This window comes from Sorex araneus, chromosome 1, assembly GCF_027595985.1.
Source record: "Sorex araneus isolate mSorAra2 chromosome 1, mSorAra2.pri, whole genome shotgun sequence".
Taxonomy (NCBI): Eukaryota; Metazoa; Chordata; class Mammalia; order Eulipotyphla; family Soricidae; genus Sorex; species Sorex araneus.
This window is the reverse complement of record NC_073302.1, coordinates 373,781,801-373,789,131: the sequence shown is the minus strand read 5'-3', so window position 1 is coordinate 373,789,131 and position 7,331 is coordinate 373,781,801.

Sequence of the window (7,331 nt, the reverse complement as noted above, 5' to 3'; positions counted from 1 at the left end):
AAGCAGCAGAGATGCCTGACCCCATTTAATTGGATGGCTGACCCCAAAGTCACCATCTAGTTATAAATTTACTTCCAGCTGTATCACCCTATTTAAAATTTTAGAATTCCTGGAGCAACATTTCATACTCTATACCATTAATGCACCAGGAGTAGCATAACACATTCGATAAGGTGTAAAGTAGAAGGCAACAGATCTTAATCAAAAGGGAAAAAAATACTAGCACACAAGTCTCAAACTGTAATATGTTAGTCATATGGAAGATATATGTATACATACATATATATATACAAAAAGTACTTAGGTATAAATTTATGTTTAAAAGTTATAAGTACACCTCAGTTAAATATGAGTAATAACTTTATATAATAAACTCCTTATTTTCCTTATATTTACAAACAAAATTTATGGCTCCAGGGTGAGGTACAACAATTTTCACACATTTTCTCCTAAGGAAACATTTTTGTTCATCTTTAGTGGATTATTTATAAGCAATATAAAATAAATTATTAGGTAGGCTTGTGTATGGTTGGGAAAATTTGAAATAATGGTTGTGGGAAAGTATAATGGTGATAAAATTGGTGTTGAAATGTTGAATGTAATAAAATATTGTGAAGACTATTATAAAAATAAAAATAAAATTAAATTGAAAAAAATAAATTTAAAAAATAATGGTCTGGCCATTTGGCTAACAAATCTCTTTTGGGTTTTTTCTAACTCATGTGTTACCAGTCTCCCACTGAACATTTGTATCAGCAAAATATTTTAAAAATGGCTTTCTTTTGATAATTTCAGCTCTACTAGAAAATATGTGCCTCTGCCAAAGACCATATATGAAAACTTATTCTTAGATTTCTATCTGTAAAAAAGTATTTAGGTGTAAAATTTATGTTAAAAAAGTTATAAGCGCATCTCAGTTAAACATGAGCAATAACTTTAATAGACTCCCTATTCTCCTTATATTTACAAACATTTTATTTTAAAAGTATATTACCAAAGAGGCTGAATAGTCTAGAGTAGGGCTTAGACTTCTTTTCTACACTCTAAATCTGATTTATCAATTAAGGCTCCTGATATCCTAGAAGGACCACAGGTGAAAATATTATTTTATATGTTCTTGTTTTGATGAAAATCATGAGACTAAGGGGCCAATTGCCAGAACTGAGGAGGGGGTGTCCACAGGAAGTCAAGTTGGAAGAGGACCATGATTAGAAAAAGGCCAAGAAACACTGAACTAGTTATTCAAGATGAATTTTGTCACTAGAGGTGTTAAGGAAGATATATTTGTGATTTGTATTACTTGAAATAGATCTACCAGAATCCTGTTCTGACTATGGGTGTGCAATGTTTTTAAATTCACATCTACCCTTGTTTTCGGGTGCATTTGTCACAATGGCAATTTTAAAAGTGAGTTTACTCTCAATAGCATTTGAACTTAGCAGAAAGTACTTAATAGCACACAGTTCAGAATCTACTAAGTGTTTTTCAATGTGTATTTGATAGAATATTAGTAACACAAGATGTCAACATGTAGGTTTGGGAAAATAATATTTAGGAAAAACTGAGCAAGAAAAAATGAATCCTTTTTAAACTACATGTCTACTGTGTTAAAATGCATCATACTCAATATTTGGGGAAATATTAGATTATATTTGGGGAAAACTGACCAAGAAAAAAAAGAATCAATTTCTTTACTACATGTCTCTGTGTTAATATGCATCAAAGTTTTTCAAGAGACAAAATTGATATGCAGCAGTTTAAATACTTATTTGATATTGCAACCATTCCCAGAGCTCAAACTAAGTATTCTGAAGAAAGTATTTTGAGAAAATTTGATTCACGGTGAAAGATCCCAGGTTCTTCTTCTCTTGGAGTGTTCCTGCAGTTCAGATTCTTTATTTTGTAAATATAATTTACAGTATATATGACGTTCCTGGACTGGAGCTATAGCACAGCGGGTAGGGCATTTGACTTGCATGCGGCCAACTGGGATTCCTCCGCCCCTCTTGGAGAGACCAGCAAGCTACCCAGAGTATCCTGCCTGCACAGCAGAGCCTGGCAAGCTACCCATGGCGTATTTGATATGCCAAAATCAGTAACAATAATTCTCACAATGGAGACGTTAATGGTGCCTGCTTGAACAAATTGATGAGCAATGGGACGACAGTGCTATACAGTGCTATGATGTTCCTGAACACATTAAACTTCCTTGCTACTTCTCTGCCTAGATGCCTATTTCCCAATATAGTTTTTCAGTTCGCAAAAGCTAAACACACTTCCAACACCTCAATTACTCAATTGTATGAGGACTTTTCTGTATAATATTATTCTTATTACAGAATTTATAAACTTATTCTAAATTTTATAAACATTATAAATATAAAGTTAAATATTTAATAACTTAAATATTATATAAGTTTATAAATATTATACTTATTCTAAATCTCATTAGTATTAATACAAATTTTTTTGTAAGTTACCTATATAATTTTGTCCAGAGATTCAGTGACTTTGTTTTGGGCATTTTTGATCTTAGTTTTTATTGAGGGGTAGTGACTTTATTTAGTATTTACCGCAGAAATTGAATTTAACTCCCATAGAAAAGCTCCAAATATTTTTCTTAGAGTTAAGCTAGAAAAAGAATATGTTTTTTCATCAAACTGACAGACTTTATTTGGAACACAATGACTTAAAAGCCAAATCAGCACAACTAAAGCAATGATTTATGCTCTTAAATCCCGCATATTTTTGTTATAGTTTTACTTCTCCCTAACTTGCACTAACTTCCCAGTCTAGTTTCTAATTTTCTGTTATTAATTTTATTTTTTTCTTCATGCTGTATTATTTTATATCTTCTTGTTTTAATCAAAGTCATCTTTTCCTTCTGAAATTATTTGAATAAAGAACAGAACCAAGAAAGTAAAAAATAAAAGTAACAGAAATAATTCTAATACTAAACATACCATAGTTAGGAGTTTTTATGGTAGCATATATAACTGTTACCACAAGAGAATTTAACATTCACAGTTCAATTTCAAAGAGAAATGAACAAATTTATGCCAGTATTTTTTTCTGGTTTTATAATAATTTCATTGTACATATTAGAGTACCCAGAGAGTTCTTCATCCTTTTTCAATGTTTCAGTTAAAGATCCACAATTGTATAAGTTTCGTTTGGAGATCCACATATATTTTCATGATTGAGACTGAGTTCTATCACCAGTATCCTCTGCAAGATATCCACAATTATCTAAAGATTTAAAATAAGCTACCAGGATAGTTACGAATGAGGAGTCAGACCAGGATAGCAACATACAAGGTCTTGAATTTGCCTCCTCCCAAGTACATTGCAAATTGGTTATGTAACAGAGCAATCAATTTCAAGAAACTCAAAAACTATCAAGGAACCCTCCCCCTACACTGGAGAAAATAAACCCATGTACAAATAGAGAAGGAAGACCAAGATACATTGTCAAAAAGACCTCACTTCTGGGCAGCTACAGCAGACTACTAAGGGGACCTTCATCTCCTACTTTGTTCCTGAGAAGTAAGATATTTGGTATCCATCAGTTAAAGCTACAGACAGATTCCAAAGCATCTACCTTTGACAGACAATGAAGTTGTTGTCAACAAGACTATAAAGTGAGATTAAAAGACATCGCTATGAAAAGCAGCTTGCCTTAATGCTATACTCCTGGGCCTTCAAGTAGAGAAAGCAGCAAAATCACCCATCTAGCAGTCTTTCCCTAAAATGAGTCCAGGCATGTTAGAAAGCTACTGACTACTAATTTAATATGGATAAGAGTGTTACTACTACCCTAACAATTTACCCTAAATAGAATTAAAAATAATGATAGCAAAAAGATTTAAATGTTTAGGAATATATTTAACTGAGAGACAAAAAGAACCATAAACTGAAAAACTGTAAGATATTGATGAAAGAAAAGGACAGAACAAATGAAAGGAACTGTCTTCTGTGCCAATGGGTTGGAGTCATTTATTGTATAAAAAGTTCATGCTATCTAAAACATCCTACAGAATCAATGCAATCTCTATCAAAATTCAAATAGCACTTTTAAGAGAAGTAGAAAAACAAAGCATAGAATCATAAAATACATGAGTCAAAGAAATCTTGAAAAAGAAAAAAAAGATGGAGGGAGCATGTGTACTTGTTTTAAACAATATTGCCAAGTTATATCAATCACTACAGCATGGCATTGGCATAAAAAGACATAAATCAATAGAGAAGAATAGTGATCCCAGAATTTAATTAATGTACTTATGTTCAACTAATATTTGACAAAACAATCAAGAACTGAACAGGTGAAAGATTATTTAATAAATGGCGCTATAACTCAACAGTCACATTCAGAATAATGAAACTTGTATAAACTTAAATCAACTCAAATGAAACCAAATCTTGAAAGACATGAAAATATAAATGTCTTATGGGGAAAAATCGTAAGTAAATTCATCATTTTGATCTTGGAAATAATTTTTCAGTTGGTATTTAAGCAAAAACAAGGAAAATATATCAAACCAAAAAGCTTGTGTTCAGCAAAGCTTGAAAGCATAAAAAAATAAAAAAGTAATATAGGGAATATAAGAAATATTGCAAATCTCACATATGGTAAGAGGGTTATTTAAAATATACAGGAAATTTATTCAACACAGTATTTAAAAATATGGAGGAGGCAGGTCTGATTGTTGGGGGAAATTCCTAATAATGGTGGGTCTTCTGTTGAAAAATTGAATGTAATCAAAGTAGATAAAGTGGAAATCATCTGTCACACAGGCAGGGAAAGGGATGAGATGGGGGATAGACTGAGATGATGTGTGTGTCATTTCAATGTGGGGAATCCTATCACAATATACACAAAATTCTAACTTGGCGCACTCTAAATAGCATACTTTATTTTGGTAAATTGTACCTCAGTAAAGTTGGAAGCAACAGATAACTAAACATGATATAAGCTGACTTTATGAAATAATCAGTTTCCTCACCTGCTGAAAAATAATTCCATTTTTGCTTTGATGAAGAGAAATGTCTTGAAACTGAAGGAATTCATGGTATGTTTTGAGACAGGTAGCACTGTAGTACTGTCATCCCGTTGTTCATCAATTTGCTTGAGCGGGCACCAGTAACATCTCCATTGCGAGACTTTTTACTGTTTTTGGCATACTGAATACACCACGGGTAGCTTGCCAGGTACGTTGTGTGTGTGTGTGTGTGTGTGTGTGTGTGTGTGTGTGTGTGTGTGTGTGTATGGGGAAGGTCTCTCCCATACACTTATGAATTTTAACTTCATCACTAACTTTTACCCAACAGATGCCAGTACCAAACCCACCTCCAGGTCTGACAACCAAATAAACCTCCAGATATTGCCAAACATTCCCTGAGTTAGGGTAGGGTGGAAACCATATCTAGTGGAAAATGTTAATAGAAGAAAAGAGCATTTCCAAAAGGGCATGATTTTGCATGTGAGAGATAGGAAGTGAACTTCAATGACGGTTTTCTTAGAAACACGTTTCTCTTTCATAACTATCTCCATGTAATGTGTCCTTTGTTCTATTGAGTCTAACTGGAACAGATCATCTGACAGAAAGGGTAGGTTACGAGTAAGCCAGCAATTTATACAGAGAAAAGAAGACAGACCTTTAATATAAAAATTTTGTACAACGAGTACAATTTGATAACAAAGAGTAGGTAGGATTGATAATATTAGATAAAATTGTTGCACTTACACATTTAGTTTGCTGAGGTAGCATATCCCATACACAAAGCTGAACATTTATCATATTTGCAAAAATAGTCCCTTCTATTACAAAATTTCAGAGTTAAGAAATACATAACATAAACATATTCTCCAGCTTATCATACACATAAAGAAATACATAAAATAAAAAGTGGAAAGTATCATCCCTACAAACCATTCTCTAGGGGTAGCCATCTTTAATGACCTGGTCTTTAAATGTATATGCTTTCTTATATGTGCAATTATTATATGCATGTAATACCTGGAATTATTTCCATATATTTGCATACATGTGTGTATATGTTGCTTCATGATGCAGATATAATTCATTTTTTCTTTTCTAGGAATCTGGGTAATGATTTACTCTATGTGTAAGCAAAATATTATCCATCTGTGTCCTATCTATGGGAATGTGTCATTTACATTTTTCACTGTTTTGCAAACAATGCCAAAATTATCATCATTCCATGTGTACTTTGAGATATTTCTGTTTGAGAAATTCTAGTATTGGAATATAAGTGCTAAAGGATAAATCCATCTGAGAAGTATTGAAACATAATTGCAAAATCGCTCTGTGAAAACATTGTAGCAATGTAAAACCCTACTACAATGTGTAATTTTTACCATTCTAATAGAAGAATAAATGGAAAGCTTTAATTTTTGGTTTTGGAGCCGTACTTGCAGTGCTCAGGGCTTACTCTGGCTCTGCACTCAGGGATCACTCTGGGCTCTGGAGACCCTATGGGGTGAAGGGGATCAAACCCTGATTTGACCACATGCATGGAAGCACCCTAATCACTGCAGCACTTCCGGAGCCCAGGTATACCAAGGAGGCATTAATGCTTGGCACACATTTATAAAAAGAAACTTTATCAGAACCATCTCTGACGTATTCATTCACTGAAGGATCACTGACAGCAGCCACTCTGCCTCATTAGCAAACAATGAGAGAAAAGTCTGGGGTGGAAGGTCAAGTCTCTTAAACTTCTAAGGTACAGAGGTGGAAGGTCAAGCCCTTACATCTAAGACACACACGCCCTTTTCCTCCTGGACTAACACATCTGTGGAGAGTCCCACAAGGTAGAAAAGGAAGTGGAGCTCCAAGGCCAGCCAGATTATGTACCCAGAGCCTGCCATGTGGAGCTGGGGCAGGTCTGTGTGGTCACCATCCTAAATGCCTCCTAAGACACCTCAGCAGCAAGACAGGAGCTCCCTTGAGGTCCTCAGAAGAGGATGCAATACTGGACTTTTGTTCACCTGGTTTTAGACAGTCATGCCCAGTTCTAATTTGTTTGGGAGAATGAAATGTACCATTGTTTACATTTCTATATCATAGAGAACTTTTCTCTGGTCACTTGTGTTATAATAAATGATTATATTTTTATATCTTGATTTACCATAAAATTATTTCATTTTCTACTGTCATTATTCCAGGAAAAGAGGTGTGGCACTGTCATTGATCTCTGGTTGTTTCAGTTGTACAAACAAATGAAAATAGCGAAGGCATTCATTCCCTGAATGACTCTCCAGAGATCTTTTCAGGAAACACTTTTTGTTCTTCTCAGGTGTCCTTGTC